The sequence below is a fragment of the Dama dama genome, chromosome 1 (assembly GCF_033118175.1).
Source record: "Dama dama isolate Ldn47 chromosome 1, ASM3311817v1, whole genome shotgun sequence".
NCBI classification, from domain to species: Eukaryota; Metazoa; Chordata; class Mammalia; order Artiodactyla; family Cervidae; genus Dama; species Dama dama.
In genome coordinates this window covers 46,491,657-46,504,578 of record NC_083681.1, presented here as the reverse complement: position 1 = coordinate 46,504,578, position 12,922 = coordinate 46,491,657, and the positions used below count along the sequence as shown (strand labels likewise).

Here is a 12,922-nt window from a genome sequence, read left to right as displayed (position 1 = left end):
TTTGAACTGTGGTGTTGGAGAAGACTCTTGAGAATCCCTTGGACTGCAAGGAGATCCAACCAGTCCATCCTAAAGGAAATCAATCCTGAGTATTCATTGGAAGGACTGATGCTGAAGTTGAAACTCCAATACTTTGGCCACCTGATGCAAAGAAGTGACTCATTGGAAAAGACCCTGATGCTGGGAAAGATTGAGGGCAGGAGAAGAAGGGGATGACAGAGGATAAGATGGTTGGATGGCATCACTGACTCAATGGACATGGGTTTGGGTGGACTCCAGGAGTTGGTGATGGACAGGGAGGCCTGGCATGCTGCGGTTCATGGGGTCACAAAGAGTCGGACACGACTGAGCGACTGAACTGAACTGAACTGAACTTGGTATTAGAATATCTAAAGTCTTCGGTGTTAATAAGTTTAGTCCTATCTACTATCAAAACTTCCATCTCTCATTATATCCTAAGCTGGCTCTTGGACCACCATTCATCAGCCCCATCAAGTTCAGGCCTGATTTACAATTTCATCAGATAGTAGGGAATAAGTATGTCATGGCATGTTTTCTTTTTCTTATTTCTTTACTTCCTTTCCTCCTCCTACTCTCATTATTTGGTTTGAGGGAATGAAAGCTGAAGGGTAGCTGTGGTGCTATTTGTGATTTTTCTTTTAGTTGTGGAATATACAATAGCTGCTTCTTGTGACTGTGCTTTTGTGGAGTCTTCAGAATGCTCCCATATACTTAATGACCTGACTGTACTGTTTGGTGACCTACTTTGTTGACATCCCAGGGTAACCTCTTTGACTTTCCCTCATTCCTGTTTTTGGCAGTATATTTCCAGTTGTCTCTGCAGAAGTGGGCAGTGGGAGGGGTTGGGCGTGGGAGGGATGAATGGTGGAAGGTATGAGGAAACTCTGTTGGGCAGAGGATCCAATCTGTATCCCATGGACCTTGGAGAAATTCAGCATCTTGTTCAGGTATAGTGGACACTACGTTAGCAGGTAGCCCCAGCCTCCATGTTAATACATTATTGATGTTTCCTGGAGTTTGCTCAAACTCAGTGATGCTATCTAACCATCTCATCCTCTGCTGCCCTCTTCTCCTTTTGCCTTTGATCTTGATATCTCCTCCAAATGAAAAGACATATGAGTCTGTCTTAAATCCCTAAGGATTTAAGTATGACAGAAATATTTAGTCTGTAATAGTCCACAATTCACTTCATTCACTTAGAGACCTAAGTGAAAATCTTCTGAGTGCAAATTTCCATCTTTTTTAAAGCATGTGCTGGTGCTCAGTCATGTCCAACTCTTTGTGGCCTCACTGACTGTGGCCTATCAGGCTCCTCTGTCCATGGAATTTTCCAGGCAAGAATACTGGAGTGGGTTGCCATTTCCTTCTCCAGGGTGTCTTCCCAACCCATGGATTGGACTTCGCCGTCTCTTTTATATCCTGCATTGGCAAGTGAGTTCTTCACCATTGGTGCCACCTGAGAAGCAACTCACATCTTATTTGTGTTATTTATCTTGTCCTAGAATCCATCACTCCTTTAGCCCAATTCCTGCAGGAGTTTTCCTCTCTTGCTTAAATCACTCTGGAAATTTGCTACGTCTATTGATGTGGTGACCCCCAATTCGCTTGTTTCTGTGATCCACAGTTTCAGTGACTCTGAGAGACTCTTTCTACTCATCATGTGAACCTTACCTCCAGTGACCTTACAACGCTGGCCATCTTTAATCCCTGTGACCTACACTGGGCCCAGCATCTCGCACTTTTCATGATCGTATGGTTCTCACCCCTATGAACTCTATCACCCTACTCCAGTGTTCCTAAGATCTCCCTCACTGACCTCAACCCATTGACACTTTGATCCTGACCCCACCTTGATGGCACTTTACTCTCCACTACTATCACAGAAGCACATTCATATGTTTTCATCTACCCTCATTCCCCACTTATATCTAGCCATTTTGGAGGGAACTCTTGATACCATCTCTGAATTGCATTTAGTAATCACTCTATTTAAATGCCAGAGGAATTGATAAAAAAATTATTTGCTTATACACAAGAATTTTGCCTTGAAAATCAAACTTAATATATAATCCTTCTTAGTTAAAAGTTTTAATGGACTTATTGAACAAATATGAACAGCATTCAACAAATGTTAACATCTCACAGTTATCGAGGATGCAGTGATGTCAGAAGCAGGTGCTATATTGTGCATGGGTTCTGTTTTTATCACTATTTCAACTTTACCCTATTTGGAGGCTCCTGCAACTCTCAGTGAGACTATTTTTAAAGAACAAAAGGAAAATCCATCTATTAAAGAACATCTGCTTTCTGTATAGTTTTTCTGTTTCATGATTTCTTCTGGAGACATGGTCATTTGACCTGAAACTGAAGAGTATGCTTGGGGCACAAAGATAGCAGAGTGAGCACTCTTGTCTCCCAGCTCCGAAGATCCAAGTTCTGTGATTGTTCTTCTTTATGCTGTATGTTTTCATACAGGCTGTGGAGGGGTAGAGAGTGTACCCTTAAATGGAAGCCAATGAATGGCCCTATGTCAGACATGAGTAACTTTTTTCTTTGCATCTGGATTCCTTCAGATCATCAGCTTTGAGAACCTAGCATAAGTCATTGTTTCAGAAGGTAAAGGTTTGCAGAGTGGAGATTTCCTTCCCTCTCAGGTCCTTGGTTGGCTTCAGCATGTTCTCCTTTTTTATTTCTGATCATGACTCTATGGCTCAAATAGTGTGAAAAGTCACAAAGGTGCTTGATTAGAGATAAGCATTTTCTTACATTTTAATATACAGAAACATTTCTTATTGAATTATCATTATGGTTTAGTCACTAAGACGTGTCCGACTCTTGTGACCCCATGGACTGTAGCTAGCCAGGCTCCTCTGCCCATGGGATTCTCCAGGCAAGAATACTGGAGTGGGTTGCTATTTCCTTCTCCAGGGAATCTTTCCGACCTTGCAATCGAACCCGGGTCTCCTGCATTGCAGGCAGACTCTTTACCAACTGAGCTAGGAGGAAGCCCCGACCTGGTGCACAGCCTTGATTAAAATGGCCCTTTTTCCCTGGTCATGAATCTTGTTCCATAAAGGGGTCCTTCTCAGACTTGTACAGAGCTCTAGGCTTTGAATACCTAAACTCCTGTGAGTTTTTTCTTTACCTTTTCTAAAAAACATGCACAGGCAAGTGCCAAAGTGCCCAGGAAGAAGAGAAAAATGGTTAAATTACAAAAAGTTGTTTAATTTCTATTTTTCATATAATATTGTTTCCCAAATTGATGCAGGCTCTATCTTGGCCAAGTTTCTGTTTTTTGTTTTTTTTTTAATTCCTATAATAGAATAGCTCTAAATGGCATTATATTTGAGAATTGGAAATCTTGAATTTTCTATGAATATTTTTGCATTCAAGCATTTATAACTGTTCCTCACAATTTCATAGAGTGAAAAACTACACTTAGAAATGAAAAGAATTTGTAACTTCAGTCAATAACTCTATTGATGATAATATTTGTATAGTTATTCTATAGATTTTGTAGCAGTCTGCAATGGTTTTAATTTCCCTCTATGAAAATGACTTTCTTGAAGCTTTATATAACATTACATATTTAAAAATAAAAACATTCAGAATAATAATATAAAATATGCAGTTGGTATATTAAATGGACTTTATTTGATTTTATCATGTACTTATATATATCAGGAGAAGTCAGTAGCAACCCACTCAAGTACTCTTGCCTGGCAAATCTCATGGACGGAGGAGTGTGGTAGGCTGCAGTCCATGCGATCACAAAGAGTTGGACACGACTGAGCGGCTTCACTTTCACTTTTCACTTTCATGCATTGGAGAAGGAAATGGCAAGCCACTCCAGTGTTCTTGCCTGGAGAATCCCAGGGACAGGGGAGCCTGGTGGGCTGCAGTCTATGGGGTCGCACAGTCAGACACAACTGAAGTGACTTAGCAGCAGCAGCAGCATATATATCAGTTATCTGTTGTTTTTTTTCCATTTATTTTTATTAGTTGGAGGCTAATTACTCTACAATATTGTAGTGGTTTTTGTCATACATTGACATGTTATCTGTTCTGTTTTTAAAGAAGAAGGAATTGAGGCAAAGAAAAATAAGGTTCTTACTCAAGAAATCTTCAACTCTTGGTATGATTGATTTAGTTTTAGATGTTTCATTTGAAAAAAATTGATATAAGGAAGGTTTTCATTCTGAGTGGGTGGTATTTTAGGCTTGTTCTGGTGATGTGCCTTCTTTGTGTAGATACTGGAACTCTTATCTGATCATTGAGTATTAATTTTTTTTCAAGTCATCAAGCACATCCTGCTTTGTGATTTTCTTCCAGGCGTCAGGAATTTCACCTTTATTGATAAATCTTTTGTGATATTTTTCTTCTAGCTTTGATCTGAAGTGACAGACAAACCATTTCCAGTATGGTTGGGTGGATGTGTCTGGGGTGATGCTCCTGCTCCTCGATAGGTTTTATATGGGATTCTCCTGCCGTCTTTGAAAACCAAAAAGAATCACTTGCCAACAGACTAGTATAGTAATCAATGACAAACTGGTCTGTTTGATACCACCACCATCCACCGAGAGCCTCTGGATGGTGGAAGGGAACACTGTGGTCTCCTTCATGGGTAGGGATTGTGTTCGTACAAATTGCTTTACAGAAGGGACACTATTTCTAGCAGCCATAGAGATGTTCAGAGAGCATTTTCTGGATTTCAGGAATCATTTCTTCTACAAGTCTAGACAAACAGTTCTGTCCTACCTTCTTCATTTCAGGATCCAAAGCTTTACTCATGGCCTCTTTGATAAACTTGATATCTTTTATCTCCTGGTGTTCAATGCTTATCAGGTCTTTTCATGGGAAGATCAAATTACTCCCCAGGTGATCACAGAACAAATCTAACCACCCAGACACTGTGCTCCTTTTATCTTTAGCTATTGCTGTAGATGCATGTATAGCTGAGAGGATGGCATTCTTGATATCATGTAAACTGATTTGTATAAAAGTCTTTATTTTTCTACTTCCTGTGTCAGAAAAATATGTTTTAACATGCTTTTCAATGTAATTCTTAAAGAATGATTTTGGATGATGAAGGCACTGCCAGTAGTTATCAAAATTTTCCTCTTCTGCCAGAGAAATGAGAATGTGTTTCTCCAGGTTAGCTTTGTTTTCATTGAATGCCCGGCAGGTGGTTCAAATGTCCCCAGCAATTTTGAGGGCCATGTTTTTCCTTATGGTGCTGGAGACAGCAGGTGTGAGTTTGTTCCACAGAAAATCAACAAATGTTTAAACTGAAGTTGCTCCTTGATAAGAGATCTTAAAGATCATGAAGAAATCATCTTTCTTGCTTTGCAGATAGTTTACAGGATCATTTGCCCTCTTGAATGCCTTGTGCATCTCCTTAAACTTTACTGATGCTCTTTGGAATAAACACAATGATAAGTCTATTTCATATCTTCTTGTAAATGTGTATCTTTTCTGAGTGTGTGCAGACTTCACCTCCTCTTCTATTATTCTCAGGATTTCATAGAAATAAATTTGATTGTAATCACACTTTTGCTGAGATATTTTATTAACAGTTTCATTAACTTTTGAAATAATGCAGTCAGTAGTCATATTTATGGAGGGTATATCCTGGGCATCTATTTTCATTGTAGAGAGTCCCCAATAATTCCTGTTCATCTTAACATGTTTGTCATAATTGATTTCAAACTCTTCTCCAGAATAGTTCTTCAGTATGATTGCCATGTCTTTTTCCTTTTTGAAATAATCAAAAAGGATGTCTTCAGATTCCACTTCAATTGCAGGCTCTTTGGCTGGAGGGTGACTTGAGGACACATCATAGACCCATTTTTCCCAAAATGGGTTGAATTTCTCATGGAGCTCTTCCTCACTCAATTCAGTGCCATTTAGCAATAAAGCCAAATTCCGGATTTTTTCCAATAATTCCTTTTCATAACCTGACTTTTTGTTATCCAGTTTTTCTTGATTTTTTTTGAAACTAAAAAGTTCTTTGACTTTTCTTTGGCCATCTAAAATTAGTGCCTCTTTAAGGGTTATTAGTTTATTTTCAAAATTTCCTTTCCACTGAACCAGTACTTCACTATCTGGGTCTTCATTAAAATATTTTTCAAGTTTTTGCTTGATGGCTTCATATATCTGTGTAACTGGAGCCTCCAAGGTATATGTTTCAAGTGTCTGGATTTTTCCATTCTGAATCTGGTTGATCAGCTGGTCCTGTAATTTCTGCACATGACTCCTCAGCTCCCACGTCCAGTAGTTATATATGGTTTCCAGTTTGCTCATAGCCATGACTTGAGTGTTTCTGAAGCTGAAAATAAAGTTCTCATTCAGTAGGGCTCTCCACAAATCTTGAACTTGGAATTTTACATCTGATATCTTCATGATGCTTCCCCTAGATTCCTGTTTGGCAGTCCCAAGAATTCTGCTTTTTAGTTCCTGAACATTGTGGCTGTAGCGAGGATTGGGTGGGGCCATTGGGGGATTGCCATCCCAGAGGTGAGCAAAGTAGTAGACGTGGGTATTGGCATCAAACTTAATGACATCACTAAAGCAGTTTACATCAGAGCACTGCTCTTCTTCAGCTGCTGTTGCTGCCATTTTGTCCAATCTCTGCTCTAGCCGCCTTCTTCCTTCCATATTTTCATCTTTAGCTGTAACCTCCCCCACATTCTGATGGACAAAGAGGCAACTGGGAGAGATTTTTACTTGTTTCATCCTCAGAAAAGCTTGCACAACTATTTGTAGAATATCTTGCATTTCTGATGGATTTTTCCCCCAGAATATTGATCAGAGTCAAGTTTCCAAGTCCGATGACAAAGGTTGCCAACTCATTGTCATGATTCTGGGACTTGTTGCTGAGTTCTGGGGCTCGAAGTCCCTCTGTGTCCACAACAAGCACAAAGTCAAAGCCAAGTTCCTCTGTGAATGTCTCCTCCACTTTCAGAAGCTGCATGTAGGCCCCCCGGGTACACCTCCCAGCACTGACAGTGAACTGCAGCCCAAAAAGGGCATTCAGCAGAGTGGACTTCCCTGAACTCTTCAGGCCAAGGACAGAGAACAAAGAGCCGCTTGTCTCCAAGTTTCTCAGAGAGCTTGTCAAAAACAGCCGCCACCCACCTCAGGGGCACATATGAAACATCCCCATCCATCAGCTCAATGGGAACACCAGATATCATCAGCTCTGCAGCAATGTGGGGAAGGGAGACAAATAGGGTATCTTTCATGGGTGAAGTTTCTTCCAGAGCTTCATAGATCTGGCCAGCTTCTCTAAGAATGTGCTCAATTCCCAAGGTACAGTCATTAAACTCTCTGGAAATAGCTTCTATCCTCTTTTGCCAGTCTTTCAGAGAGCTACTGTTTGTGGCTTCTTGCTTTTGTTTTTGAACCAATGCCTTTTTTTCTCATTTAGATTTTCTAAGTGTCCTGCAGTCAGGTTGTCCAAAGCTACATTCAGCCATTGGAGGAAGTAGAGTTTGGTGTGAGTTTCTGAATGATTTTGGAGAATTTTAAGGACAAAATGCATTAAAGCATTGAGAGGAAAGGTTTTTCTCGTCTGTTCATGTCTTATCATTTGTTTTTCTGTCTCAATCTCACTTTTATGTTGTTCAATGCTGCAATTCCCCTTTTCTCTCAGATGATAGAGGTCTTTGTCCTTTTCACACCAACGTTGCCACAGTTTTCCCTGAAGAGGTAGTAAGTTTTCCTTGACCTGATGTATTTCCATTTCTCTCAATACGGTCATTAGAGCCTCTGCCTTTTCTTTGGCTTCCTTACAATCTCTCTGGTCTTCATCAATAAGCATTCCTTGCTTGCGAGCAACTTGGGCACAGTTCTCCAAGCTGAGTGCACTGTTAGAGAGCTTCAGCAAACGTCCGATTGCAGTTGTGAGCTCCCCTATTAATTCTGCCTCATTTCTGTTCCTGATCCCAATTCTCACTCTTGGGCCAGATTTATCAACTGTGACTTTTCCTTTATCATCAAGCAACAAGATTAAAGGTTTTGTTGACCGACACATGTCACAGACTATTTTGCAGTTTCCTTTATTGTCATCAGAAGTTGACATGAGGACCACAATTATGGAAGAGACTTTCTGCAAAAAGGCAAGCTGCTTCTCATGTTCCTTTGCATCTCCATGAAGATTGGTAAAGGTCAAGCAGTTGTCAAATCTGTCCTGCTCTTCCCCCCAGGGCAGAACCAGGCGACTTCCACCACTCCTCCCATCAAGAGACAGTGTCTGCTGCTGCCTTTGCAATGTCGGTGAAAAAAGACATCATGTTTGCGTTCACTGAGAAGGCAGTTCATGATCTAGATTTGGAGGCAGAGAAACCATTTCCAACTCTAATAAAGGACACAATGGGGACAGAAACATGACACATCCGTTGATTCTTATAATCGCCCTTCTCCCCTTTTATTGATTTCCCTTCTTGCTGCCAGCTCCTTCGAATTTGACTGAGAGACCAGAGAGAGAATTCAATTTGAGCATTGCGAGGATTAGGTATGAGAAGGGGGAGTGCAAACTGACAAATGGAAAGTTTGTCCAAAATATATTGTCTGGCAAAATCATCTGCACAGTGAAGAATTGCCATCTGAATATCCATAGGGTGAACATAGGGTCTGACATTAGTGGCTGCTGAAGGCTTAGTAAGTCTAACACTTTCTTCAAGTAGATCTTCTTATGGATCAAAAGCCTCCTTTTCTTGATTTGAGGTGCTTGAATAGACTTGGTTCTCTGTGTATTCTTCATGTTTGATGATCAGGTATCTCAGCCCATAATCCAGCATCAATAACTTCTGTAGGAAATAGAAGGGAAGTTCTCTTTCAGAGCAGGGCTGGGTGTTGTACACAGAAGTCTTACGGATCAGTTGGATGCTAGCTCTGCTCATTTTTCTTGGGTAGTAATGTTCTAGGCCTAGACGCTGGAGTAAGTCTTGCAAGGCTCCATTTTCTATGACTTCCTCCTTTTTATTTTCATTATCTTGTGGTTCATTGTGCTCTTTCTTTTCATGGAAGACACTTTGCAATTGTTTTCTCACCTCTTCCACTGGCAATGAAGAGACAATAGCCTCATAATTCCCATCAATGAGCAGTCTCAAATCTTTTTCTAGGTTTTCCCAATCATGATCTTCAGGTTTGGTGAGGACATATACAACTACTTTAGTCAAAGATTGTCCCATGTGATGTTTTATCAATGCCAACTGTTTTGTTTTCTCCTCTGGAGAAACAGCTTTGATGCCCACTGTTGTTGTCAGACCTGTGAGCACCAGGAATGCCTGAGCCCTGTAGTTGCAAATATTTTTGAGCTCTTGGTATTTATTTTGTGCAATCTGCATTTTATCCAATAGGAAGTCTAACTCATCATGCCCCAGGAGATACTGAAATATATTGTGAACTACATGATATCCTGCACCACATGCTATCAAAAGTAGCAAGATGTGTGTGTCTGGCTTCCCCGTTTCTTGGAGGTATTTCAAGAAGGAGCGAAGAGACAAGCTGACTTCATAAGTCAGCTTTCTTTGAGCTTTCTCCACCAACTCTGTGGATTCGGAGTTGGCCTTTACTTCCCTAAGGTCATTCTGTGTTTTTTTAAATATTTCAATTAACTCAGAAAATTGGGTGATATGGACATTGTCTTCCCTTGGTTCTGACTGAAATATCCACTGCATAATGGAATGAGCCTGAGGAAAGTTTGTTACTGTATAGATGTGAGGATCCAAAAGACTGCTCAACTGAGATTTAATAAATTTAGTTCCATCATTGGAAGATTTTTTGCAAAAGTTAACAGTGTTTACCAGAAAATTCTGCAGACCCCAGTCTTTGAGGCATATATTAGTCCAAATGGTATAACTTTCAGTTTTTTGACTCAATCTTTGCATGAAATTTATCAGCCTTCTAAGTTGTTCTTCAGGATCAAAAACAAAACTTTCCAGGATTTCACATCCTCTAGGAAAATCCTAGCCTCCCTCTGAATACTCAGTAATTCTTCTCCCTCCTGTATCTGGGCGGTGAGTTCAGCCAGAATAGTATAGCTGTCTTTCAGGCAGTTAGCTACTTTAAGAGGATCCTTAAAATCACTTCTGTGGCTAGAGAGGACAATGTCCCAAACATGTACCAGCTGAGGTCCACGGTCAGTGACACCCAGGTTTGATTATTGGCAAGTAGACCAGCTTTCCAGCCCAAAAATCCATTTGCTTCTGGTGGGCCACCTGTCTGGGCCACAGAAAATTGGACTTTGGTTTGGAGATTTTGGAAGGTTGTTCTCTGAGAGGCTTTTTTCGAATGAGAGTCTGACACATCCAGATCTGTACCAGTGTTCACTCCAAAGCCCCTGTAACTGCCCCCTGTGTAAATATCCAGGGCCTCTGCTGCTTGCTGTTTCACTGCTGCCAGCTGCTCTTTTTGGAAACCCTCTGAAATGGCTTTCCACCAGTAGATTCCTCCCAGGTGCAGAGGGCCCTGGTTAGCATGAGAGCCAAACCTCTGGAAGAAGGCTTCAGTCCTATGCCTCAGCAAGAGTAGTTTGTCTGGGTCTTCTGACTGACTCAAAAGGTCTTCAATGTATTTTAAACCCTGGAGAGCAGCATTGGATATTTGGAGTTGGTCAATGGGAAAGATGCAGGAGGCCAGTGGGATACAGATGAACTTGGTTGAGCAGAAATATGAGTGTTTAGAATGTGACTGTTGTATTTTCTTGGATTCTGAATGCATGCTCTGATCCATACCAGCTTCCAGGCTAATTCCCCAACCTCCACCCTTTGCTAAGGCAGTTACACTGAAGCCCAGCTTCTCTACAGTCTGGGTGAACATGGATTCTTCTTGAGAAGATGTAAATTCCTTCACTTCCACTCATGTACCCTGATTAGGGCCACGGAGTACAAACTCCTTGGGGACACAGATTAGCTCTTCTTTCTTCTCTATAAGACACCTTTGGTCACTGGTTTTGTAAATTCCCTGTAGGGCTAGTCCTCCAGATGCATATCTCACCAATTCTCTATCTGAAAGATTTTTCCTGTGAGAAAATGCCCCTTGCATGAGGTTGAGTTGTCTCTGCATATCTTCCATGACTTCTCCCAGGGGCTTTTCAGGAGATGGCTTGAACTCTTTGGGGATCTCCATTGTTTGCCTCAGATCTGCTTCCTTTTTCCTCACTGCCTCTTCCTGTTGTTGCCTCCCTTCTGACAGCATTTCTCTTTGTTCCTGCGGAGCCTGTTCTGCCTCCTGCCTTTTCTTTAATGATTCCATCCAAGACTCCTGTAACTCTGAAAGAGTATTTGAGTGTGATACGTTAAGCAGTTTCTCCAGGGCCCTTTTCTGTCAAGAATGTTGCACCTGGCATTTCAGTTTCTGGAGGTCTTTTTCTTCTAGGTGTTTGTAAGGCATGAGCAGAAGTCACACCCAGGTGTTCCTGTAGCTTTGACAACTAGTACTCAACTGCCAGTCCTATTTTCTGAGCATCTCTTGGAGATCTTGTCTATTTTTGCCTCTAAACAGGGGTTCATTGGGCATAGACTCTGCTGTGTCCATGGCTGTGGGAAGAAAAGACAGTCAGTTAGCCTGTGGCATGTTAATATGCAGAATACTGTGATTAATTTAGAGATATTAGTTGCTTTTGTATACAGTAATAATGAACTATCAGAAAAAAAAATTCAGGGAACATTTCCACTTATATTCACAGTAAAAAGAATAAAATACCAGGGGATAAACTTAACGAATAAGGTGAAATACCTATATTCTGAAAATTATAAACACTGATTAAAGAATATGTAAATGATAAAAAGGAATGGAAAGATATCCTGTGTTCCTTGATTAGAAGGATTAATGTTGTTAAAAATCATTATATTACCCAAAACAATCTATAGGTTTAATGCAATCACTATCAAAATACCCAGGACACTTTCACAAAAGTAGGACAAAATGATTCTAAAAATTTTTTTGGAACCACAAAAGACTCAATTGCCAAAGCTGACTTGAGGAAAAAGTATAGCTGGATGTATCACGTTCCCTATTCAGACTTTACAACAAGGCTACATTAACCAAAACAGCATGGCATTGGCATAAAAGGAAACACATGGATCAATTTAACAGAATTCAGAGCCCAGAAATAAACCTACACACTTATGGGCAATAATCTATGACAAAAGAGGTGAGAAAACAATGGAAAAAAGATAATTCCAATAAGTGGTGCTGGGAAAATTGGATAGCTACAGTAAAAGAATATTAGGAAAAAATAGGCAAGGATTAAATAGATGTTTCTCCGTAGAAGACACATAGATGACGATCAGGCACATGAAGTCACTCAACATTGTTAATTGTTAGGGAAATGTAAATCAAAACCATAATGAGGTATCACTTCAAACCAATCATAATGGCCATCATCATATAGTCTACAAATAATAAATGCTAGAGAAGATGTGGAAAAAAGGGAACCCTTGTGTACTGTTGCTGAGAATTTAAGTTGGTTTAGCCACTATGGAAAGGATTGTAGAGTTTCCTCAAAACTGGAAAATAGGATCACAGTATTACCCAGCAATTCCACTCCTGGGTATATATGTAAAGGAAGTGAAGACAGGATATTGAAGAGATATATGCACCCCCATGGTTACTGCATCGTTATTCACAATAGCCAAGATATGGAAACAGCCTAAGTGTCAGTCCTTGGGTCAATGGATAAAGGATATGTGACACAGCAGGCACACATGTGTACAGAGACACAGATTCACAGTGGAATTTTGTATGTGAGAAAGAGGGCAATCCTGCCATTTGTGTGTGACAACATGAATGGACCTTGAGTGCATTATGCTAAGTGAGATAAGACAGACCAAAAAGGAGAGATTCTGTATAATATCACTTATATTTGGAATCTAAGCCAAACTTGTAAAACAGA

General features: G+C 40.4%; 1 long non-coding RNA gene and 1 pseudogene across 2 annotated transcripts in view; one reads left to right on the top strand and one right to left on the bottom strand.

Moving 5' to 3' along the window:
* The window catches only part of LOC133060682 (uncharacterized), a 175,973-nt gene that overhangs the window by 19,607 nt on the left and 143,444 nt on the right, over positions 1–12,922 (top strand). The gene's annotated exons all lie outside the window — the stretch shown is intronic.
* The window catches only part of LOC133060659 (interferon-induced very large GTPase 1-like), a 43,720-nt pseudogene continuing 32,921 nt past the window's right edge, over positions 2,124–12,922 (bottom strand).